Source organism: Numida meleagris, chromosome 1 (assembly GCF_002078875.1).
Source record: "Numida meleagris isolate 19003 breed g44 Domestic line chromosome 1, NumMel1.0, whole genome shotgun sequence".
In the NCBI taxonomy this organism is placed as follows: Eukaryota; Metazoa; Chordata; class Aves; order Galliformes; family Numididae; genus Numida; species Numida meleagris.
The window spans coordinates 51078233-51104412 of record NC_034409.1 but is presented as its reverse complement, the minus strand read 5'-3'; the positions used below and the strand labels follow the sequence as shown (position 1 = coordinate 51104412).

At 42.0% G+C, this 26180-nt stretch overlaps 1 long non-coding RNA gene across 1 annotated transcript in view; it reads left to right on the top strand.

Annotated features, from left to right (window-relative positions):
* The window catches only part of LOC110392496, a 32823-nt gene extending 6643 nt beyond the window's left edge, over nt 1-26180 (top strand). Inside the window, exon 3 of the long non-coding RNA XR_002434430.1 lies at nt 23671-26180. This is a non-coding gene — a long non-coding RNA (uncharacterized LOC110392496). The remainder of the gene's footprint in view (nt 1-23670) is intronic.

The window sequence follows — 26180 nt, the reverse complement described above, 5'->3', positions numbered from 1 at the left end:
ACTTGCAGCCTTCTTCTAACTGCTGTGGGCTTGGAGGAGGCAAGGACAGATGAAAGAGGCAGACAGTGATACTGGTTCAGCAGGAGGTGCACCTACAGCCAGGATAGCTCTCATCAGCTGTGGGTGTGAGTTGTTTGGTGGGTTTTTTTGGTTTTTTTTTGGGGGGGGGGGGGGGGGGGGATGATGAGGGGGAAGAATGATGGTACACCTTTTTCTTCTCACCATTACAGATTTTTGTGCAGTTTTCTCTGGGAGCGGGACACAAATGGTTCTGCTTGACCATCTTCTAGTAGGGACAAAAGGCAGATCACACTTTGCAGTCCTATGAACCACGCCAGGCCACAAATACCTTCCCTCTGGAGCCTAGGCTGCCTTCTGATCCAGAATGCCATATGTTTCATAGCTGGACACAGCAGGGAGTGCTGAATCCTGTCTGTTACCACGCTTTGTAGTGATAGTTGGTATGAGACTAACTGAGATCATCATCTTATCTTGGACCTCTTCTATATCAGTACTTCTTCCTGAAGAAAGCTGTTTCCAAAAGGAGCAGTGGGTAGTAGCTAGTCAGAGCACCTAAGTTGAGTGGAGAAGGGTTTAAATTGGTGTCTTTGCTCCTGCTACCTTCTAAGCTTTCTGAAGGTATAGAGAGGCATGGGGTTACCTGTGAGAGAAGCTCTGGTTCCAGTGCTGTGAAGGACTGTTCACAGAATCATAAAACTGAGTTGGAAGGGACCTTCTAAAGAGCGTCTAATCCAACTCCCCTGCAATGGACAGGGACACTTGTAACTAGACTATGCTGCTCAGAGACCCTCCAGCCTGACTTTGAATGTCTCCAGGGACGGGGCATCCACCACCTCTCTGGGCAACATGTTCCCGTGCTTCACTATCTTTATTGTAATAAATAAATTCTTCCTTATATCTAGTATAGGCCTCCCCTGTTTTAGTTTGAAACCATTTCACCATCTCCCCCTTGTCCTTTACCAACAGACTCTGCTTAAGAGTCTCTCCCCTTCTTTCTTACAGCTCCCCTTTAGATACTGAAAGGCTGCTCTCAGGGCTCCCCAGAGCTTTCTCCAGGCTAAACAGCCCCAGCTCCCTCAGCCTGACTTCACAGGGAGGTGTTCCGTCCTTTTGGATTATTTTTGTGGCCCTCCTCTGGATGCACTCCTACAAGTCCATGTCTCCTCCTGTGCTGAGGACTCCACATCTGGTCACAGTACTTCAGGTGAGGTCTCACTAGCACAGAGCAGAAGGGCAGGATCACCTCCCTCTCCCTGCTGACCACACTGCTTTGGATGCAGCCCAGGACGCAGTTGGCTTGCTGGGCTGTGAGGGCACACTGCTGGCTCATGTCCAGCTGCCATCCAGCAGTACCCCCACGTCCTTTTCAGCAGGGCTGTGCTCCATCCTTACATCCCCCAGCTTGTACTGGTAGTGGGAGTTGCCACAACCCAGGTGCCAGACCTTGCACTTGGCTTTGTTGAACCTCATGAGGTTCTCTTAGGCCACTGCTCAAGCATCTCTAGCTGCCTCTGGATGGCATTCCACCTCTCAGGTGTGTTGACAGCAACACAAATCTTGGTGTAATCTGCACACTTGTTGAGGGTGCACTCAATCCCACTGTTGATGTAAATGATGAAGATATTAAAGAGCATTGATCTCAGTACTGACTCCTAGGGATACTACTTGCCTCTGATCAGATTCAGACATTGAGCCATTGACCATTGTTCTCTGGGTATGATCTCTCAGCTGGTTTGTTGTCCATCAAACAGTCCACATGTCAAATCTGTACCTGTTCAATTTGTAGAGGAGGATGTTGCAGAGTACCATGTCAAAGGCCTCACTGAAGTCCAGATGGATGACGTCAGTGGCTCTTTCCTTATCCACTGACACAGTTATGCCATCATAGAAGGCCATTTGGTTGGTCAGGCAGGACCTCCCCTTGGTGAAGCCATGCTGGTTATCCCATGTCACCTCCCTCTCTGCCGTGTGCCTTAGCATAGTTTCCAGGAGGATCTATTCCATTATTTTTGCCTTGCACAGAGGTGAGGCTGACAGGTCAGTAGTTCTCTGTGTTGTTCTTTCTACTCTTCTTAAAAATTGATGTGATTTTTCCTTTCAAATATCACTGAGAATGGCTTGGCAATCCATGTCACCCAATTCCCTCAGGACTCTGGGATGCATCTTATCAGGACCCATATGCTTATGGATGTTCAGGTTCCCCAGGTGGTCAATGAACTGATCTTTGCTTACAGTGGGAGGGACATTGCTTCTCCAGTCCCCTCCTACCAAACCAAATGTTTGAGGGCTGTGTGGCGAGCAGCTGTCACAGAAGACAGAGGCAAAAAAGTTGTTGAGTACCTCAACCTTCTCCTTGTCAGTTGTTACCAGCCTGTCTATATTGCTCACTGGGAAGGTACACCTTTTGGACTTTGCTTTTCTTGTTTACACATACCTGTAAAAGCCTTTCATGTTTCTCTTTGCACCCCTTGCCAAGTCCAGTTCCAGTTGGGCTTTGGCTTTCCTGGCCCCATTCCTACACAGCCTTGTAGCATCCCTATATGCCTCCTAGGTTACCTGTCCCTGCTTCCACTGCCTGTGCATTTTCATCTTGCTTTCCAGTTTGACCATCAGTTTGGTCCTGATTCAGCCATGCCAGTCCCTTGCCTTCCTTTCCTGATTTCCTCTGCCTAGGGATGGAGAGCTCTTGTACCCCAGTGAAAGCTTCCCTAAAGATCTGCCAGCTCTGCACTCTTGTCCTTGAGGACAATTTACCAGGAGGTTCTGGGAGATGGCTTTCCTAAAATTTAGCTTCCTGATCTTACTCTTTGTCTGACATTCCTCAGGAGTATGAACTCCACCTCTGCATGATCAGTACAGCCCAGGCAGCTCCAATCCTGATGTCACGAATCAGTTCACTTGTTGGTGAGCAACAGGTCCAGTATCGCATCTCTGTGGTGGGGGTCTATTACTTGGCTCAGGAAGTTATCCTCAGTACATTCCAGGAGCCTCCTGGATTGTGTCTACTGCTTGCTGTGCTACTTTTCCAGCAGATGTCAGGGTGGTTGAAGTCCCAAAGCAGGATGAGAGCCTACAGTCATGATGCCTCCTGTAGATGGAGGAAGGTTTCATCAACAGGCTCTGCTTGATCACGTGGCCTCTAGTAGACACCAGCCATAAGGCTCCCTTTGTTGCCACAGTCTCTAACTGTCATCTGTAGGCTTTCAACTTGATCGTGGCTATTATTCAGGGAAAGCTCTTTGCACTCTCCGTCTCTCTTGTTGTAGAGGGCAATGCCTCCTCCCTTCCTTCCTCGCCTGCTCCTTCTGAACAGCTTGTACCCATTGAAAGCCACACTCCAGTCATGGGAATCATCCCACCAGCTTTTGGTGACTGCAACTACATAATGGTTTTCTAGTAGCATGGTGGCTTCCAGCTCCTCCTGTATGCTTCCCAAGCTATGTGTGTTTGTATTGTGGCACTTCAGCTGGGCAGTCAGCCAGTTCCTGGCCTTTATTTGCAGAGGAAATCTTCCAAGCATGAACCAATCACAACTTCATGTACTTCAAGACTTTAAACAGCAAACAACCAGAACTAAGGCTTTTGAGCAAAGCTGACTTCCCTTTATAATCCATCACCAGAAATTTCTGTCCATTCAAAGGTGTGAAGTTTGTTATGATGCGAACAGATGGGAACTAGGCACTTACAGGCAATGTAGGTACACTTAGCAGCAAGGGTCCTGCCTCTAATGTGCAATTTGAGTGTAGGATGTGGCAGTAGGCATCTGTACAAATAATTGATGATTAGATCTAGCTCCTGAATGCAGGCCTGCCAGCTACTTCTGCATGAATCTTGACGCTCCAGAAGATGGGAGGGATTATGCGTCTTAACTGGTTAGTGTGGTTCGTGGACAGAAATACAATCTCTCCTTTCTCCATGCAATCCCACTGGCATATAAGGGGCTTAATGTCCATCAGTCCTTAGTGTAAGCGTGAGAACATCCTGTGGCCTGACTGACCTACCTCAGAAACAGCACTGAGTGCTCCTGGCCTAAGAGAAGTGAGAGAATGAGGTTAATGCCTGGTCTATGATCACGGTGGCTCTTAAGAAATATTCAGCTTTACTAGGCGTCACTGACTGATGCTCAGCTGGGAGGCTTTTGAGGAAGTACAGGCAATTCAAGAATGAATGCTGATGGCTCACTAGGTAGCAGTTGAGCCCTCTCACACTGTGGCAGAGGTATTTTGTTACCAAAGGTACTGGATTTTCATTTAGCCATAAACCCAAGGGCTAAATCATTAGCAATACTGTAACATCTTCCACATGAGTTTGAATGCAATGCTGAATGTTCCACTAAATCTCAACTAGAGAAACTAGTATTCTGCTGACTTAGCACTTGCTTGGTAATTCAACTAGAACAGTTACTCTTCATTTTCCTCTCTCTGCTATACTTATTATGCACTGTTACATAACTTCTGATGTGAAAGCAGCTATATTTCAGAGTTAGATGACTGATCTCTGTATGATATGCCTATGTCTGAAAAGTACTTTGGATAAGAGATCCTAAGAAATGCAGGTTATTTTACCTTTCCACGGGTCTTGCTTTGTTGCATGCTATTTAGGAACTTTTGCTGTTGTTCTGTCTCAACGCTTTGAGTGAAGTGTTGAGAACAGTTTGGGGAGTGCTGGCATATTTATTAATTGCCTTTTATAAATTGTTTTTCTCTTTTGAAACTCCACGCTTTACAGACATAATCATAAAGCAATGTTTCAAGAGAGATTTCTAGCAACCAGGAGTTATAGAGGAAAAAGCTCAGCAAAGTATTTGTCCTATTCTACGCCAAGCTTTGGGGCTGGCATAATATCAGAGACTTCCTTCAGGGTCTTTAGGTACACACACACACCAAAAAAAAAAAAAAAAAAAAAATAGGGAAGGGGCGAAAGGTGGGTGCACAATGTTCCAGGCAGGATAAAATCAGCAACCCATCTGGGTCTCTGACAACTTCTCAAAGTAGAGCTTTGTACTCTGAGATCTATTCTGACAGCACAGTGTTTTGAAAATGTTTAGGACTCTTGCCATCATATTTCTTTTAAAGTCTGATTACCTTACGTGACATATCCTCAGCTGCTGTAAATTGGTGGTGCTTCATCAACTTCAGTGGCATCTTGTCAGTTTGTGTCGGCAGAGGATTAGCCCTCTGCATCCAGACACGTTGCCTTGAGCTTGGCTGGGATTTCATCCCAAGTCATTATGAGCCTGATGAGAGAGTGCTGGAGGGAAGACATAGGCTATTGTAGGTCACGGTGAGGACTGACCCCATAAGTGGCACTCATTTCTTTTTGATTTACTACTAATTCCAGTTTTTCCAGTTTCTTGGTATGATTTTGGCTCTAGGACATATCGTCTTCTGAGATACAAAAACCTGTATCTATTGAGCCCTCTGCCCCATCCCTCCTAAGAATGGGGAAGATGCTGGGTTTTTTGTTCCAGCCAGAACCTGTGTGAGAAACCCCACCAGAAGTCCCTTGCAACTACCTCTGATACTCATCTTTGCTTGTCATGAAGTTACTGTGTGATACTTCTGTGATGCAGTGTTTTATCATAAATGAGGCATAACAATTTCTCTGCAAAGGATAGTTTGAAGTGTCCTTTTGCATCATTAGTCTGAAATGCACCATGGAAGTGTAAATCATGCCACTGGTTGTCAGGAAGCACCTGGCCTTCAGAGCACATCTTGCTGCATTACTGAGGAAGGGAGGAGGCCAGCAGGGCAAGGAAAAATGTTGAATTTTTAAATTATTTTTCATTTCATTTAAAGTATTAGTATTCAGTTCCACTCCTCATCCTGCCCTGGGACTGGAGATCCTAACGTGAGGGTCACAGTGGACATGAAGGATAACAGCATTGCCCTTGCCTCCTGCCTTACTGCACAGGCAGTTCTGTTATCTGGGGTTCAAATTGGTTTTACTGTGGGCATACGTTCCCATAATGCAGAAATGTTTCACTTTCTGGACTCTAGCAAGCACTGCCTTTTCCTGTGGTTGGAGGTCTCAATGGGAAGGGCTTCCTCAGCCTGGTAGCGCCAGGGAGTGCAGTGTTGGGACTCCTGGTCTGGCTTGGTGGTACTGCGCTAAATGCATAAACCACTAGAATGATGAGGTTTTTTTCTGCCTTATTCCAGCCCTGAGTAAGTTCAGCTGACTGCATTTGATAGTATTTGTTTCTTCGACTGTGCTGTTGTGGTTTAACCCAGCAAGCAGCTGAACACCAGGAAGCCTTTTGCTCATTTCCCTTCCCCCTCCCAGTGGGAGGCCATCCCAGTAAATTGTCCATGGAGTTAATTTAGCCCATGGCTTTGGACACCATCTTGTTATATAACAGTCCTTCAGTGTGAAAGGGATGATACAGTGTTGGATTACTGTATTCTGAAGTTAGTTCTGGTTCCATCAGAACTCATTCTTCTTTAGTCTGGGTGATTCTTACTGTAATACTATTGATAAGGCATATAACAACCATAGCAATGATGACATATATTGTTATCTAGCAATTAACCTCATACAATTCAAATTATTGCCTGTTCTTCCCCAGTAGTTGGTAGGTGGATGACTAGACTAAAGGATCTTGGACGTTTTCCAACCTTGGTGATTCTATAAAACAATTTTGTGATGCTCTGTGGTAGAAGTTTGTACGGAGTTTACCATCATTAAGTGCTAACTCACTGGCAGTAGTGACCTGGAAAGATGAAGAGAAAAGGTCATAAAAACAATGCTGTGTGTTGTTGTGTGTTACATGCATGTTCTTATTTGTCACAAAAATAGTATTGTGTCATTGCATGTTGCACACATCACTGCATGTCATAAAACAGTGTTGCGTGTAACAAAATGTTGCATATTGTCATGTGGTTTTGTGTATTAGAAAAACAGTGTCGCATGTCATCATATGTTACATGCATGCAGTAGAAAAATATTAGGATGACATGAGATCCCACCAGCAATATCAAGTTCTTGACAACTGAGGCAGGGACACCTACAGCTAGATTGGGTTGCTCAGAGTCCAGCCTGACCTTGAATGGATTCAAGGGCAGGGCATCCACCACATCTTGGGACAACCTGTTCCAGTGCCTCACTACCTTTTTCCTTATATCCAGTCTAAATCTCTTCTAGTTTGAAATCACTTTACCTTGTCATATACCAACAGACCCTGCTAAAGAGTGTCTCCCCTTCTTTCTTACAGACTCCCCTTAGATACCGAAAGGCCACTCTCAGGTCTCCTTGGAGCCTTCTCTTCTCCAGGCTGAACACCCCTAGCTCTCTCTGTCTGTCCTCGTAGGCAGGTGTTCCATCCCTTTGATCATTTTTGTGGCTCCTTCTTGCACTTCTCTCTTCAGCTCCTCTCTCCTCTATATTTACAATGAGAGATTGTTTCCACTTGCGAGTGTTTTGTCAGACTAAATTCAATAATACCAGTGAGAAGTTTGGACACAGCAGCCAGGGAAGACCTTGACAGGATCCAGGTGGAATTCATGAAATTTGTGCAACACAGAAGAATCCAAGGGAATCCACTTGAAAATCTCCCTGTCATACTTCTCTCATGGGTCTGAATTGCATTGAGGGGTATTTTGCTGTGGTACAATGGCATGTTTGTGTGTGTACATATTTATATATCTCCGTGGAGCTAATTAATACATACATAAACAAAAGCAAGTACTTCAGTTTGGAAAAAAAAAAAAAAAGATGTAGCTGGATCTATCCAGTACCTATATAGACTTCTGCATCTTTATTGAAGTGAGGACATTTGATTTCTTTTTTCCCCACAATGTAGTTAGTGGTAATCTTCCTCTTGCCATATAATCACAAATAAATCTCCTGGTTTGTTTAGTAATTGAAATTGGCATTTTTCAGTCTGCTGCTCCAAGGCACTACAGGAATCAATGCATACAGGAATCAATGTACTACAGGAATCAGTGCAACATATTTGTGATGGTATCAATTGATTTGTGAGCAATGGCACCTACACTGAGGATTTTGGGCCTTGGGGATCAAATACCTGGAGAGATCAGAAAAATCACTTCAAATTAGGAAGGACTGTGAGGGAAGGAAGACGTTCCCCAGGTTGGATCCCAAAGCCTTGTACAATGACCAGAATCTTTCCTTGTTTTGTTAGGGACTTTGTGTGTGATTATATACAAGCACTGAAAATTATCACGTGCAATTTATTTGGGCTGTAAATTTTGCACTGTCCAAAGTGGAATCATACCAGATTTGCAGATGCTTTGATTCCTTCCTCCTTTGTCTAGATGGCAGTAGCATGTATGGCAAAACATTCCATGCATAGCAGTTCCTTAATTTTGGAATTGTAGTCTCAGTGGGAGTAGGGTAAATCATGTTGTTTTGTGGTATTTCAGGTTGGATATTAGGAAAAATTTCTCCTCATAAGGAGTGGTGATGCACTGGAACCACCTACCCAGGGAGATGGTGGAGTCACCGTCCCTGGAGGTGCTCAAGAAAGGGCAGATGCAGTGCTTAGGGACATGGTTTAGTGGGTAATATTGGTGGAAGGTGAATGGTGGGACTAGATGATCTTAAAGGTCTTTTTCAGCCTTAATGATTCTATGATATGCTGGGCTTTTTTAAGAGGAGGGAATAAGTGGAAGGTGCAGAGGCTACAGAATGCTGCTGTATATGTCTAAATAAATTTCAGGCAATTCTTCTGCTGTTCTCAGCTCTTCCAGCCTGAGATATTCCTGGCATGCTGTTTTTTTCACATTCATTGGTCCTATGAAGCATGGCTTCTTAAAATGAAGAGGTAGGGATTAATGAGCCAAATGAAAATACTAATTTGTCTGAGTTAGAGGAGATTAGCTTGCCTAGATCATTAACGTAATTAATCTAGAGACTAGAAATGCACATTCAGTATTGCAGACTCGATGAGTTTTTAAGAATTTTGTAGTTCAACTTACTGAAAGAGAACTTCAGAACATGTTTTTCAAAAAAAAAAAAAAAAAAAAATTCATGAAACCATAGAATATCCTGAGTTGGAAAGGACCCACAAGGATCATTGAGTCCAGCTCCTCTGTTCTTAGAAGACATACATAAAGAATTTGTCTCATTGCTGTAATAATTCACCTCTTTATAGTGACCTGGGGAATCTCCAAGTGGTCAGCTCCTCTGGGAGTTTCAACTCAAGGTCTACACATGAGCTGTGCTGCGCTGAGGAGTGGAGGGGAAGGCACCCCACAATAAGTTGCAGATCTGGAATTCTTGCCTGTGCCCTTCTGTCCCATCGCAATGGAGAAATGTTTTCCTTTTGCTTTTTCTCTTCCCCATTGCTGTCTTTTCTCATTTCTCACATCAAAAAGGCCACGGGAATGTTTTTGAAGCAGCAGAAGAGAGCTGCTATGGAGTCCAGAATGTGCTCATAGTGGGAAAACTATGCTGCCTGTAAGGAAATAAGTAGAGAAGTTGGCTCATTTCAAACTGGGAAAAGCAATGTGTGGCTTGCAGTAGTGGACAAAGACAGTTCCTAAAGCTGGGAGAAAAAACTGAAAAAAGAAAATGGGGGTAATGAGAGAGAGTTCAACTCTCCCCTATCAGATTCCTAAGACTATGTGTAAAGTTGCACGTCTGACCACTAAACTGTTTCCTTTCCTCTCCCAGTCCTGGGGTTTGGGGTCAACATGATACAGTTCAGCTTGCCTTTAAAAGCTCTAAGACTTTTATAGCTACAAATCTATCTGAAAAAAGTATAAAGCATGAAGAGACTGGTGCTAATGAGCATGCAGGCTGAAGCTGCTATGGGAAAAGCATTTGGAAAAAAATGACATTGGGGATATAGCTTGTGCTGTTTTTTGAATTGGTTTCAGGGAATTCAGTAATTCTTCTGGAAATATTTGTAATGTTGAGCTGCTGGGTGAACGTGTTTTACCAGTGTTCCAAAGTGAAACATTGAGCTTTATAACCTTAGACATTGGGTTTTATTTCCAGCTCTTTGAGAGCGATGGGAGGAGCAGCTTTCCTTTCTGACATTTACGTTAATTCAAAAAAATTACAGGTATCTGCCAAAATACCCTAAATTGTGGGGGAGGTGGAAATTGGGTCACGGAGAAAGATTAACATTGAACAAAAATATTTGCGAGGAGTTTAAGATGAGAGTGAAAACTGCACAGTAGGAGAAAAGGCTGCCTGTGCTTCTTGCACAACCACTGCTGGCTCATTACCTTAACTGAGGATGAAGGGCCAGCATCGGGCTAATTTTCTTTGTGCTTGTTTGCTCATCAGCTTTGTTTTATATACTGTCAGTTCTTTTTGTCCTACCCTTTTGATGGGGGTTACTTGGATTGATTTCGGATACCTTCGTGCTTAGGGAATGCAAAGCTGGATTCTCAGCAGACAAGCCTTCCATGGAGCTGTATCTTGTAGATGCAAAAAGCTGCAGACAACCTGTGAGCAGCAGTCACAGTGGAAACTTTCCAGCTGCTCCTCTGGGTGGACAGAGGGAAGAAGGCCATGTGTCCACAGCGGACTGTAATATATTCATCAGTGCCCGACAGATTCTGATTAACAGTAGTCATCTATTTCACTGAAGCATGATGATCAGGGCCCATCTATCCTCTCTCTTTCTGTGTGCTGCCATCCAAATAACCCTCACCAGTCACTTATTCTCCCATTAGTCCCTTATCAGACAGTGCTTAAACCGCCGCTTGAAATCATCTGCATCGAGTCTATTATTGGCGTATCCTCTTCTATTTCCAGTTCTCAGCTTCTGCAGTCAAACTTCTCTTATCTTTGTGTGTTCTTCAGTGCCCTTAAAGCCATCAGCCTATTCTTTCCACATTGGCACATAATTCTGTTAACCTCTTGTTGTTCTCCCTTCCCTTCTTGGTATATGAAGCAACCGTTAGCAGGGAAGGTTGTATATTGAGTATGGAATGTTGTATAATAGACCCAGAGATTATATAAAATAATGTTATGCATGGTATTAAGTGTGGCTGGCACCTCTTGATTTTAAAGATTATCTGAAAAGGACACTTTGGGATTGAAATTACTACCAAGTTTTGAGATAATGGGATGTTCCATGTTTCTGTAATATTACATACAGACACTCCAAACAGTTCCTAAATTACTTAAGCAGCTATACAAATTATATTTGAACCATAGCTGGAACTTTGCTGTTTCTAAGTCTAAATTCATCTAGCTCTCAGGCAATATTATGTCACAGTTATGATAAGGAATTAAATATACTTTCAGTAGAACTGCAGGGAGGACTCTTGCGTTAAGTGAAATATTCTGGAGTTGTGGTTGAAGTGCAGGAGGGCTTTTTACTTGTAAGGACTTGCCACAAACAAGTGAACCACAGAAGTCAAGCCTTCAGAATTTCTCTTGTGCTGTCTCTGCTAGGTGGTGCACATGAGCCCTGGGTTCCTCTACATCTTGCCGATCAGTTAAATATTAGCTTAAATTGAAAGATGCCATGTGAACTGCAGCCTCTGTTTTCTTCAGTACACTAGTATTTTTAAGGATATGAGTCAAACATTCATCTCTGTCCAACCTGTCTGAATCATACTGGTGCGCCTCTTTGCTGGAGGGATCAAACTATTTTCTCTGCTGGTCCCCGCTTGACTCAATTTTTCAAATGCCATGTGCTAAGAAGGAGATGGTTTTGGGTGGTCTGGCATGCCGTGGACGCATTCTGCTTTACTGAAATTCGGGTTGCTTGTATTTAGGAACCTACCTAAGGAGAAGTGTTACATTCCAGCTAAGACTCTACACAGACCACATCATAAATGTCTGCTCAGAAGATATTCTAAAAGTGAGAACATCCTGGGAACTTCAGGGCAGATTTGTTTCTGTAATTCACAGGATCGTTAAAACATATTTATGTGTGCATCTGGACTTTGCTAGTAGGAATAAGTTAAATCAAATATTTTAGTTGCTAGCTAGTTCTAGTTCATCATCTCTGTGACAGGGGAGCAAAATAGGGTTGGCTGTGTTGCAGGGGTTCAATTAGGTGCTGGAGAGTTCCTAGGAGTGGTTGGAAACTGCTCTACATCTGTGCTTTGCCCTTGCGATAGGACTGCTCTGAGGATAATGGAAAAATTGTCTATTCTGTATTAGTCTGATAGCCAGGGAAGAAACTGCCAGCTGCAGAACATTATATGAACTGCATACCTGCAGAACATATAATGGCATACTGCCAAGAGGAGAATTTCTGATTGCTGTAGAAGGACGGTAGATTGCAGAGGCTGCAGACAGTAAAACAGACTGCTTTGGAATCTGTTTAGTCTGTGGTATGAGAAGCAAATTGTAAAATAATGTTTTAAGAAGTCCATCACTTAGAAAAGTAGGGACTTGTTTAGAATTGGTATAAATCAGATTTTGTATTGCATAGAATATTTCCTAGTTTACAGTAGTGTTTTTTCCCTCTGCAATATAATTTGATGTAAAAAAAAATATATAGATATGTCAACTTATTCTTCCTGGGGACTTGATCTTAAATTTTCCGCTTCTTGCCCACTATTTCCTACAGCTGCTCATGGGCTGTATTCATACCATCCCTTTATGTAATTCTCTATTACTATCCTGATGTTTTCTTCATAAGACATATTTATTTTTTTCTGTTTATGGGCAAATGAAAGACTGGGAAATGCAGGGACAGCCCACAGATGCAAAAACAGACGAAAATGCAGATAGCTTAGCAATACTTAGGCAGATAGGACAGCGTAAACGCTTTATTTTATTTATGCGGCGAGTTCTTAAGGATTAAACTCTCGAACAGTGGGTCATGCTAACAGTTTAAGTGGTAAGAAAATGTTAAGATGCAAAAAGTGTACTTTCAAGAAAGGAACTGAACAACTTGGTGTTAGATTATAATTACTTGAACATCATAAATGAAATCTGATGGCTCGTGTTACATGGATTTAAGGAAGGTTCTAAGGTTCCTTGGTTATAAGGAAGAAGTCCTTTCCAGTGGGGGTGGTGAGGCACTGGAACAGGTTGCTCAGAGACGTGGTGGATGCCCCATCCCTGGAGACTTTCATGGCTAAGCTGGACCTCTGAGCAACCTGATCTAGCTACGGATGCCCCTGTTCATTGCAGGGGAATTGGACTAGATGACCTTTAAAGGTCCCTTCCAACTCTAAACATTCTATGATATAGATTAGGAGAGAACAAACTTGCAAACAAAGGCTGATGTAGTCATCCTGAGAACTGAGAGTGACTAGAGGCATGCTTGGATGACACTGCCTGGAATCTGATCAGATGCTGAATGGCCTTAACCATGACTGCCACCTCCCTCCTAGTAAATTGCAGCTTCCAGACCATACTTTGCCTTGGAACCTCAAAATTTCATTTTCCTTCTCCACGGCTATGGTCTTTGGTGTAATAGCCATAGTGTATGGCCATTCAGTGAAGGAATTAGTGATTATGACCTTGTCTTTGAGCTCTTTGAATGAAATGGAAGAGGAGAATCCCTGAGCTGAACATGAATGTGAAGACCTTGTTGCAAGAGTGAGGAAGGGATGATTAGTCTGCTTGGACAACAGAAACAGGAAAGAAGCTGTGAAGAGAAGCTGATGTCATGGGAATGGATGAATCTAACATACACATGAGAAGGATAGAAATCAGCATTTTACCAAATCTTCATAAAAGGAAAGTTTAAGGTGAGTCCTTGTTAGCAGTGAGTAAAGAGCAAATTAGCCTCATTAAAATAGCTTTTCAAGACACATTGAATGTATCTGTATTTCACAGAAGGCTGGGTAGATGGGAAAGTGTGCTGAGTCCTTTCTGTGCTGGCTTCATTTAAATACTGCCAAAGAGCTTGTAGAAAATAGCATAAACATAGTTAAACATCTTTGTCCAGAATCAAATGTCTAAAACTATGCATGTTTTAAACACTAAATATTCAGCCAGAAATAGTTGCTCTGAAATGAGAGAAAAATTATTTACAGCAGGTATTTGCTAATGGGTATGCTAACAGGTATCTGATGCAAATTCTTGTTGACCTGATTCCTACCTAAATTGAGCAAATTTTAGAAGTTTGACCAATCTAAACAGGCAATCATGGTGGTAGGAGATGTGGGAACAAAAATAAGAAAATAATGAGGCTGCGTGATGCTTTTCTGGGAGGTCTTGTATGCTCTGGCGAAGGTCCGTGTAAAAGCTTAATTTAAAATAAGAAAGGATTCATATCCAACGTTATGCTGGAGTGGGTACCAAACCTCAAGACTCCAGGCAGTGCTATTGTATGAAGATGTCATGCATTCTGGTCTGCATGGGACTGAACATCACTGCTTATTTTAAACTAAGAAGATCTTTTAAAAATCTAAACTTTCACCTGCAAGTGCCACTCAGTTATCTATGGTGTTGTTCTGGGACCACTCAGTTCTACATACCAAGAAGGAAAAATAACTCCACACAATTCCTCATCCAGCTTTATCAAAACTCATGGAGGAAAGCTGCACCAATCCTCAGCCCACCAAATGAGAAGTCAAAAGGGAGTGGAGGAAAATCATATTTAGTTCTCAAAGAGTAAATATATAGGAACACTTCTTCACAAGAATATTTTAAAATAAAATTGAGGATTTAAAATATTACAAATCTGAAAAGATATTTCTTTAATTCATTCTCTGTTTCTGTTCTTTTTTAGTTGTTGATTTCAGTTTGTAAACAGTTTCTGCTTCTCTAAGAATAAGATGAGAGGTAATGGCCTCAAGTTGCACCAGGGGAGGTTCAGGTTGGATTTTAAGAAGAATTTATTGTCCAGAAGAGTGGTGCTACACTGGCACAGGCTGCCCAGGGAGGTGGTGCAGTCAGCGTCCCTGGAGGTGTTCCAGAACCGTGTGGATGTGGTACTGAGGGACATGGTTAGTAGGCAATATTTGTGGTTGGTAGATGATTGGAATAGATGATCTTAGAGGTCTTTTCCAACCTTAATGGCTCTATGACTATAAATGGAAAATATGTTTAAATGGCAGACTAGAAGCTTGTCTAAACTAAAGCTGAGGTTTTGACATGAAGAATAAATTTAAGGTGTTGGCATTTTTCTTAAAATCAATCATTTTATATTGCAAAAAGCAGTAACAGAGTGGTAAAAGCAGTGAAAACTATGGTGCCACTCAAGCTAGAGCCCAGGCATAGGGAAAGGGGGAAAATGTTGGCCTACAGCTAAGAGCAACATTTGGGTACCTCTTCTGGAAAGGTGAAGCCTAACCTGGCTCTGTGCTTTGCAGGCTCCTGCAAAAATTTTGTGATCCAAACTGATTTTAGCAACCTGACAGGACACATGTAGAGTGGCAGCATATTACTTGAGAGGGGAAGACCTGCTCCTCAAATGGGGACAGCTGTGGAGCTGAGGAACTGTCACTGGAGAGTGATGCAACATCCAGCCCTAAGGAGGGAAGCCTGGGGGTATCCTAGCAGGGAAGGAGAGATGAGAGAGAAAAAAAGAGATGCTGTCAGCAGAGCTGCCTACAGCTTTACCGAGGATTTGGGTTCTGTTTCCCAGAACAGCTGCTCACCTGTGGATAAACACATCCTCAGTAAACCTAAGTGCGATGTGGCCCAACCTGTCATAGCGCTGTGCTGCTCCTGGCACAGTTCCAGGTATGATTTGTGTACCAGAAAGCACTTACTCAACCACTGCACACTAAACAGCAAAATATCTAGGCACAGATTTACGGCGGGCATTGCTGGTGGTAGGTGGATGGTTGGACTTAGATGATCTTAGAGGTCTGTTCTAATCTTAAGGATTCTGTGATACAGGCAGAGCAGCTACCAGCTCCAAAATTCACATGTGCTCTTCACTCCCCCTCCACCTGCGAGTTCCATCTATGTCACTCCTGCAAGCACTGCCTTCAACCCAATGACAAGATCACACCGAGGACTAACTGCACAAATGGGAATGTCAGCTTCCTATTCCTCCTCTGCTTCCTAGGGCCGGGAGGGGATTTCTCAGTCTCTGAGCTCATTCATTATGCTGGTTTGAAATAACCCTGCAGCCATTTATTATAGTTCAATATGTTCCTCCTTTGGAATGCAGCGGTGTGCCTGGAACAGGCGTAATTCCCTGTCTGTGGAGGAATGTGTTCATGTCTTCTTTAGAAAAGTTTTATGGCTCCTCTTTGCCAGCGGACAGTCCTTATGAGCAGTGATCTGCTGCTTGTGTGTCACTCAGTGGTGTGGGATAGCAGCGTATAACAAGCACAGTTCCGACTCACACAAGAATGCAGATAAGATGCAGTTATTTTTGTTATATTAAGTGTTTTAAAATTATAGTATTCTTACAACAACAACACTATTTTAACTACTTTTGTTTGAGACAGTGGCTTCTCAGGTTTGTACTTCCATGGTAGTGTATTCTCTTTTATTCTGAAAATGTTTAGTATTTCTTTTTTACTCTCTATTGGGATAGCAACTTTAGAGTATTCATTTACTCTAGGATGCTCTGAAATTGTTTTCTACATTCTGTAGAACACCTGTGGACAGAATGCAGAAACCTACCCTGCAGTGTCTTCCAGCAGAGTGGCTGTTCTGAATGCCACCTCCATTTCCTGGTAGTGAACAATGCAACAATGCGGCAAAGGTGAAAGTGAGAGTCACTTCTTCAGCTCAGCTACCGAAACAATCAGTTTTCATCTCGGTCTAAGTGCAGCTCTCTAACTAGGGATCTACCTAAAAGAGAAAATCACAAATGACAGTTTTGTAACCTAAGACTCTAATGTCTAGAAATAAGTTTAAGTTTGAATTGAAAGGACTAGCAGAGGAGGCTGCATCAAGGAAAAGTTTGTTGTGTCCCTGATGAAATTATTCTTGTTTTATGGGTAACTGGAGAGTTTGGGGTTTTGTAATCAGTAAGTTAAAGCCTCTGGCCATGTCTGAAACCAGTGTAAGTGGATATGTTCAAATGCGCTGCCTGATCTTGAAATGCCTATTTCAGGATGGTGGTTACTGGTTTTATTATTAGATTTCTAGCTTTTGCTGTTAAAATGCACCATTGAATATGATGACTTAAATTGTAAGAAACTCTGGAGAATCTGAACTCGGAAGGAGCTGGACATATTCATATTGCCCTCACCTGGAGTGACAGTAGGAATTGTCAGCAGCACAAAGTTATGCTGATAATGCACATCAAACTGAAGGACTGATGTGCCTACCTGAGCTACACAAGACTCGCGTTCTGCAAGTGCTCGGCAGCCCACTGGCAGTAAGGGCATGAAGAAATCTGAATATGCATAGCATGGAGTATGTAAACTTGCTTCTCCTTGGAGAAGGAGAGAGACCTGCTATTACGAGTCGAAGAGGTCAGCTTCAAAATTTCATTGCTCAGGTGTTTTCCAAGGGCTGAAAGGCACTGAGTGTAGGAATGAGGTAGATGGCCTTCACAGAAGCTTCATGACTTCGTAGAAGAAGCTCTGACTTTTATGTTTGAATGCTACTGGTAACTGAGGATCAAGCAAGATGACTTGTGGCTTTTGGTGTGCTTGCACCTGATGATTTTGTGGAGGGAAGTGTCAGGGTAATGCCGGAAGCGGGGTTTGAGGCAGTATCATCTCCTTTCCTGTTTAAGCCCCCAGTTTGTGAAGTAGTTTGTCTTGTCTCTGAAAGGCAGGAAGCAGCACCTGCAAGGCAGCAAACGAAAAGAAAGTCTCAGAAAGGGAATATATCACAGATGGAGGTGAAGAAGTATATTGTAATCATATTGATTGGCATGTGAATTGCTTGATGGTTGAGTGTTTCAGTGTACTGTACCAAGTGGGATTGTGCCACCAGAACATCTGAACTGACAAACCAGATAGACTGGCCTACCTGATTCCTGCTCAGGGTTTTCATTGGCTAGAATGATGCTTTTATCTATGATGATACTGCATAGATACTTTATCATGAATGAGTTCAGACACTTTCTGCTTCTGGGTGAAATTCTGGCCTTCATAAAATCCTCTGCCATGAGGCTCCACAGTTCAGTTACACTTCACTTGACTGGCAGCTAAAAGTAAACAAAGTTCACTTGTTTCTTTGCTCTTGTATTCAAGTCATATCCATTCTTACCATTTTATCTGTGATTTTTGGGGTAGACTGATGCTTCTCTTTAACTTTCCTGGTTCTGCAATGTGGTTCTGGGGAATGGTGTCAGGGAGACATAGAATCACAGAATCATTAAGATTGGAAAAGACCTCTGAGATCACCTAGTCCAGCCATCAGCCCATCCCCACCATGCCCACTGACCATGTCCTCAGTGCCACATCCACATGGTTCTAGAACACCTCCAGGGAAGGTGACTCCACCACCCCCTGGGCAGTCTGTGCCAGTGCAGCACCACTCTTTCCGAGAAGTTGTTTTCCATAACATCCAGCCAGAACCTCTCCTGGCTCATCTTGAGGCCATTCCCTATTGTCCCGTTGCTGTTATCTGGGAGAAGTGGCCGACCCCCACCTTGCCACAACCTCCTTTCAGGTCATTGTAGAAAGTGATAAGGTCTCCCCTGAGCCCCCTCTTCTCCAAACGGAACAATCCCAGCTTCCTCAGCTGCTCCCCATAAGGCCTGTGCCCCAGACCCTTCATCAGAACATGATGCAATGCTTGGAATGTGTGCACACCATAAATGTATACGGTTGCATAATGATCTACATTGGTGTCTATTTCTTTTCCTAATTGGAATGCTATTCCACATGTTTTTTGACCACTGAGCTGATACTTTCACAGATCTGTTACAATGCCTTATTCCCAAGTGTTCACTGCCATCGCAAAACTAATGGTTTGGGGGTAAAGTTGCTGTTTTTCCCTATGGATGTTACTTGACCTACAGTGCCTTATCATTCTCTTCAGTATTTCAGCAAATATGTATGGTCATCTTTGTCTTATTAATCTGATTCCTTTAGGATCCTCAGTGAAGTTTGTCATTTAATGGTACATTCTTTTTCTAGAGTATGTTAAGCAGGGCATGTCCCTGAACAGATTTCCTGAGGGATGTTGTTAGTGACATCCTACTTAAAAAAAAAAAAAAAAAAAAAAAAAAAAAAAAACTTCCTATCTCTTACCTGTTACATACTCACTTGAGGACATTTGTCCTGTGGCAGGTTAGTATCTTTAAGAATCTTAGTGATCTTATTGAACAGCTTTGCATTTATAGGGAAGGAAGAGTTGAGATTCCCAGAGTGACTGCTGCAGCTGTGCCATGCCGCAACTGGGGGAAAAAGGACCAGTATCAAGTAGTTCTTTAGAATAATTTAAGGAAACTGCAAAGAATAGCAAACTGCAATTACTATAGCAAATTGCACATAAGTATAAGTTGCTAAATCTAGATTTCTTTTCTATTAATAGAACATCAACAATCAGAAAGTTACAATCTTCTTACTCTGGTACTGAATCAGCCATAGAAGATTATTTGGTAACAAGATATATAGGACAGTCATTCTGATCCACTTAAATAGAGTGAAGGGGTTGCTTTTCTGTAAACTTTAACTATTAAGCTACTTTAATCAGGAACGTGATCTTAATTGTATGCTTATTTTATGCATTCAGAATGGGCTATACATTCTCAGATCTTAAATTTGGAGGAGTATCAACTCCTCATTTAGTATGACCACTTTGTAATTTCATTGTGGAATTATGAATGTGATGATCAGAGCATGAAGCCTGACCTGCTGATAAACCATATGGTACTGTTCTAATGATGTCACTCCCTCCCTGCTATGCACACAGTATCTGTTAAGCATTCGTTTCTTAAAACTAAGTGACTGCAGGTGGCACTGAGTTCTCTGCTGACACGTGCTCAGATCACTTAGGTGTTTATCTGGTGTGAAATGTGTGACTGGAACAAAGCTGCAAAACAGACTGCCAGCCTGAGACACCGACCCCATGGGGGAAGAGCCAAATATAATGCACAAGACAAAAATGGAAAATATCACCCAATATATTATTCCTTTAGTCCTGACTTGTTCTAGTGCCAATATCATCAATAGAATGTTGTGAGAACTTGCAGGTAAATGGGTATAGTACCCATCAGAATAGGATATTGAATTAGAAGTTCATATGTTTAATAATTTAAGGCATTGCATCTTCTGGTTTGGGTAGATAAATTACTTGAAGGTGATCCCTTTGCCTAATAGAGTCATATAAATCAAGTCTCATCAGCTAAGGAACAACTCAGTGAAGGTAGAAAGGCTCAAAATGAGTTCAGGCTGCTGTACGGGCTAAAGAAGAGCTTTGCTTCCAGAAAGTTACCTACAAGTAGTGATATTGATGAAAGCATAAACTGAAAAATAGGAAACAGTGCAGCAGAGAACACACCACTTTCAAACCTGCCCGTACCAACATGGGAAACATTGTGCTCAGGTAATTGTTACAGTTCCTCAAGATAAATCAGTGCAACAAAATTAAGTGCTGGTGACATGAGCACAATAGGAGCAGTTTATCATGTCAGTGCTCTCGGTTCAATCTGAAACAAGGCACTACAGCAAAAAAAAATAACATTTTCCATGAATTCTGATGGAGTTGAGAATGACTTAGCACTCCCAGAGATTTTCTTTTATTACTGAATAAAAAAATACGATAAAGCATCTCTGTTTAAGATAATGAAATTCTCATTGATTAGAATGTCTAATTCTACTGCTAGATGGACTGTATGGAGAATGGAGACTTCTCTACTTGTAACTGAGTTACTCTGTTACATCTGAGACAGGACAGTAGTGTGCGAAGCTCATGTCCATGATGATAATGAGCATCGGTGTCACGACCAAGCTGTAAATACAGCTTAGAAGATATGGCTGCTAAGGGAATCCTGGCTAACTCTCAATAGCTCAGTAAGAACAGCTATGAAATGGGACCGGGGGAACATCTCTGAAAAATAAGTTTTAAATTTTGACTGGTGTTTTTTAAATACTTTATAAATATTGAAATCAGTCTTTATAATCCAGTATCAGCACGCCACTGTCAATACAAGGAAAACTCTTTACCCATTTATGATGGATGAGGATGCTCTCAGGCAATCTTTTTGATAGAATCTGTGTGTGGTTTTATGCCAAAATTAGCTAAACAACAAAACAGTGGAAAAAGTTCACTTACCATATCAGCTGGCAAAGAAAAAAAAAAAAGAGAAAACAGTTGAACAGGTGCTGTCCATAGGACTGACAATTAAGTATCCTAGGATAAAAGTCCTTTCATGAATCATGTTGCATTTTTCAACCTGGAGAAGAGAAGGCTTTGGGGAGATCTCCTTGTAGCCTTCCAGTACTTGAAGGGAGCTTGTAAACAGAAGGTAGACTGATTTTTTTATTTTTTTTTATTTTTTTCCACGTGGTCTGAAGGTGATAGGACAAGGAGGAATGGTTTTAAGCTAAAGGAGAGGAGATTTAGGTTAAATGTTTGGAGTTAGATGTTAAGAAGAAATCCTTTATGCGGTGTGGTAAGGCACAGTAACAGGCAGCTCAGAGAAGCTGTGCTTGCCCCATCCCTGGAGATGTTCAAGGCCAGGCTGGATGGGGCCCTGGGCAGCCTGAGCTGGTGGCTGGCAGCCCTGCCTGCAGCATGGCAGTTGGAACTGGATGAGCTTTAGGCTTCCTTCCAATCCAAGCCATTCTGTGATTTTTTTTTTTTAATTTTATTTTGCTGCTAAACCAATACTGTCTTTACAGTGTTCTAATGCAGTGTATGATTTGCCCAAAAAAGATGTTCTCATGTATGTTCAAAGGAGATCCTAATCAGCAGGGACATCCATGACGTTGGTTTAGGGTATTTTGATCGATGTCCTAGGAAGTGGAGTGACCAAATTACTGGAAATTAATCTGCAGCCCCTAAACATAGGCCTCATATCTTATTGTGATTCATCATCTTATGATCTTGTGAAACAAACAAGTAAGTTAGTCTTGATCAGACTACAGAGATGACAGCTGATTCGATTCTATTTTATATCAGAGAAGAAGAGCAATGAACCTGCCCAGGAACTTTAAGAAATGTAACTTTGCTATAAACCTTACTGGCACCTATGCTACTTGTTGGTACCTGGCTTAATGACAGTAGGTCATTATGAAGAGTATGCCTGCTGCATCCCAGGAGAAAGTCGAAGTCATGGAGAGCTATTTTTTTTTTTTTTTTACCCTGAGCCTGTTCAAGTTAAGATTTGTATGTGCCACTGGGATGATAGAATATGCTTTATGCATTGCTGCAAGAGAATATTTTCTGCTGCCCCTTAAGATAGTAGTCTTAACATTTGTGAGGAAAATATTTCAGTGACATAACACAATAGGAAGATTTCATACCTCTCATGTTTTTGTCCTTTTAGAATATAATTCTAAGGCTCTTGCTGACAGTATTTGTAAAGTGGCATGTTTCTTCTTCCATCCACAGCTAGCCCTGAGTATTGGCTGTATATGGGGGCTGACAGATGTCTGGAGGCACAACAACCAGGAGTAACACAAAATCTTTCTTGTAGGCTTCGTCATTCCAATATTACTTAAAAAAAAAAAAAAGGTGGGGGGGGGAAGAAGAGAGAGATGTATCACAATCTTCTTGCTAATTTGTGCGTTGTGGAGAAGAATGGAAATTTCTCGTTTGTTATCTGGCTGCTTTTACCACTGGCTATCAAATTAAAATGCTTTAATACATCATAATACAGGTGATTTACAGAAGCATTTGGCATGAAAACAAATGCCTATCTTAGTCTGAAAAATAACGAGCTAAAATCAACCAGTAAAATTGATTGTACATAGCCTCTTGCAAAGAAGTAACTCTGATGATGATATTGTTGTTCTCAGTGGAGCAACTTTCATTAGCACACTAGGTCCCGGTTAGAGTATTGACAATTATGCATTAGCAAAGAGCTAAAATGTCAAGATTCAGGATTCTGTTTGTTTATAAACCAAACCACAACCATCAAAGCTTGAAGTCAAAGACAGTGCATGTATGTATGTATATATATCTAATGCTAAACTGTTGACAGTACCACAGATGCACAGAATGTAGTTCAACTGTGTATGCTATGAAATCTAATGAGCAGACTTGCTGTTGCTGATGAAGATCTTGTCAAGACTGAACGTTTATTCTTTATCACTATGGCCATACCCATGACAGCACAACTGTTAATATCACTAGATTAGTTCTATTTTCTCATAAAAAGTAAAACAGTAGAAAACATTCCACCCACTCATCCCGCATCAATTCAGCATGTTTGCTGAGCAGTGCTAGAAGTTAGCTGCTGGCACCAAATGGTCTTAAATGTGATCGTTTGGAAACTCAGAGCCATGGAAAGGTAGAAAGACGTTTCCACCATGCATGGAAAACTCTTGAAGTAAGAGTCTTTGGAAATGGTTTGCATGAAAAGAATGAAGGGTTGTGTATATCTCCAGAAGGTGCCCCCACAACATCCTGCTGTCTCCCTGTGGTGAGTGTAAAACAATGTACAGCAGGGAGCTAAACAGAAGAAGTATAGTAAATTGAGAGGAGTATGCATGCTGGCATGGACTACAAGGGAAGTGTGCAAATTCTGTAGGACCCATGTAATAACTGAGTAAAACCCATTTTTCCCTCAGCTACACAACAGAAGGTAAGTACCATCTGTAGAAATTCAAGAACTGTGTAGCATATGGTAATATTTTTGCTTCCTTTCTTTAAGTGACAGTGAAAGTCTGTTATTGTGGTTCCCCTCCTTTCTAGTTTCTTTTGGTCAATTTTCCATGGCAGGTTTCTGACAAGGCAGCTACCCCAATACATGTAAGTTTTCCATCATTGCTGATGTGCAGAAGATTCCAACACAAGGAGTTTCTTGGATCATCCATTGGGAGCTCTACACCTTGGACGTGCTGTTTCACTGCATACACCACTGCACTATCAAATGGCATCTTCTGCTGGACAACTTGGTTGTGAACATGGGATGCTTGTGCTACTGAAGCGCAACATGCAGAACTGCACGTGACTTATCCAAGTTAAGGGCACTTTAGTAGTATAAGAAGGAGCTCCATATGGGGATGTAGCCTTATTTGCCGTGTGAGAGATTGCTTCAGGTGATCCAGAAGTGCAGCTTCTTCCAATAGCCATAATACAATTCTGGTCTGCACAGGTTGATGCCACCTAAGCAACAATGACTATGGCTTAGATCTGTACTACCTTTTTCTTCTTGACTACTCATTTTCTTGAGCTTCTTATTGTAGGCATATACTGCATTGTTCTTTGTGCACTGCTAACTGGAGCTTTCTTACAGAAAGCTAGGGATTTTTTTATTTTGAGATTGTCTGTATAAGCAATTTCTTCTGTAGCCTGATATGCCATATCCCATTAAAGATTACAAAGCAGAGTCAGCAAGTATGACAAGGGATTTTAAAAAGTTAAATTTATCTCTTGACTTGAGAATGTGCAAATGGGAAAAAAAATTTAGCCGTCAGTAATTATGTTGCTCAAAGAAATAGAGCTCAGAGATAATAAGAAGTCCAGTGTAGTAATTGCTTGTAGTACTAAACAGTTGATACAGTGGGGAGATTTGAACTGCTTAACGAACTGATGTAAAGGCAGATAGGTTGTGTCCTTGGACAATGACTGCATGTGTTCTTCCAGGTACCCCATTTAAGAGAGAGATTTTCATTTCTTCTCTCTTCCTCTTTCTTCCACCGCCTTTAGAAAGATGAGGCAATAATATTCTGCCAGTAATGGAAAAATGAAAAGTCTGTGTAGATCTATGGATCTTGAAAAGCCTTATATGTGGGGAATCATCTTCACTCAGGATCCTCATGCTACAGCTTCAGCAGAAAACACATCTAAAGGTCATCCAATTAGATAAAAACATGTATTCTTCAGGTAGTATCCTCTGGTTTTCTCACATTCAAACCTGATGCGAAGCTGATGATGTAAAGCAGAGCTCTATCAAGAAATGTCATAGGTCCAGATCCCTTTCCTTTCTTGTGTTTTGGGCAACTCATTCTTCACTGGACTCGTGTTCTCATGCTAGCGATAAAATACTTGTTGCTGTAATGTACGTGCTGGCCTACTCACCCAAACCTCTCCTATATACACCATACCATGAAATATTGCTTTCATCATTCACTTCACTTAACTCATCTCCTTCCTCTCTCTTCCACATTTTCCTCCCCCCAAACACTCTTTCCCTTTAATATCAGAGGACAGAAGAGAGTTAAGCAGGCAAATATGACATCAGCCAAACTTCTGTTATTCCAAGAAGTTCTTCAAACCTCCTGAAAGTAAAACAGATTGCACGTGAGGAGTTAGCTGCAGATGCTGTACAGGACCTCCACCACCCTCCTGAACTTTGGCACCTAGAAGGATGTGGGGGCTGTCACCATGCTTTCTATACACAGGCCAACAAGTCTGCTGTGAAAATACTAAGAAAATCTCAGGGCATTTAAAGATTAAATACTTTACTATCAGAGTCCTGAATTCTGTGGATTTTCAAGAGACTGGATGGTTTTCAAGTGCTTGAATTCAATGTGGTTTTTTTTGAAGCTGAGGCAGGTGAGCTTCATGATGTAGTTTGTAATCCTGTTTCTTCTGTCCCCACCCCTGCCTCAGCTGTGTGTTAGGATAAGAACTCATGTGCTGGTCTTTTTGCATAGCTAGGCTTGAGGAGGGAGGCAGAGTGGTCCCTGATCTTGAGGGTCTGGACTACAGCATTACGGTGGCATGTGGCCTGATCATATCCCTGAGACTAGCACTGCAGAGAGTAATGTAGCATGCAACCTTGCAAGAGGGAGTACCTGGCTGCAGACAACTCTTAAAATATATATATATATACAGGGTCCATTTATTCCCTTTTTTATTAAAAAAAAATACTTATACAACTGGTTTTAAAATCCTAGACTTGGAGATTGGTGAAGGAGGAGTTTACTGCTCATTTTGACTTGTAAGTCTTTGCAGAAAGATTAAAAGCTGAGTTTCAATGCGTGCATGAAGCTGGAAGTACTGGGGCTCAATGTGTTTGACTTGAGTGATTCAAACTTGTGGTGAGAGTTTGAGGATGGGCAAAGTACTCTGTCACTCTTCCTGATGCCTTTTGACCCCAATTTTCTTGCAAGTTAAGAAGCTCTGATCTAACCACCGGAAACAATTAGCTTGCTTTTCTTGTGCAGCAGCTCAGCATACGCACCTCTAATCAGAGACTGAGGAGCAGACCTCTGTCAGGCAAGCAGACTCTGAGTGATTGCTGGCAACAATAGTACTGGAGTTTAGAGTTAAATGAAATTTTA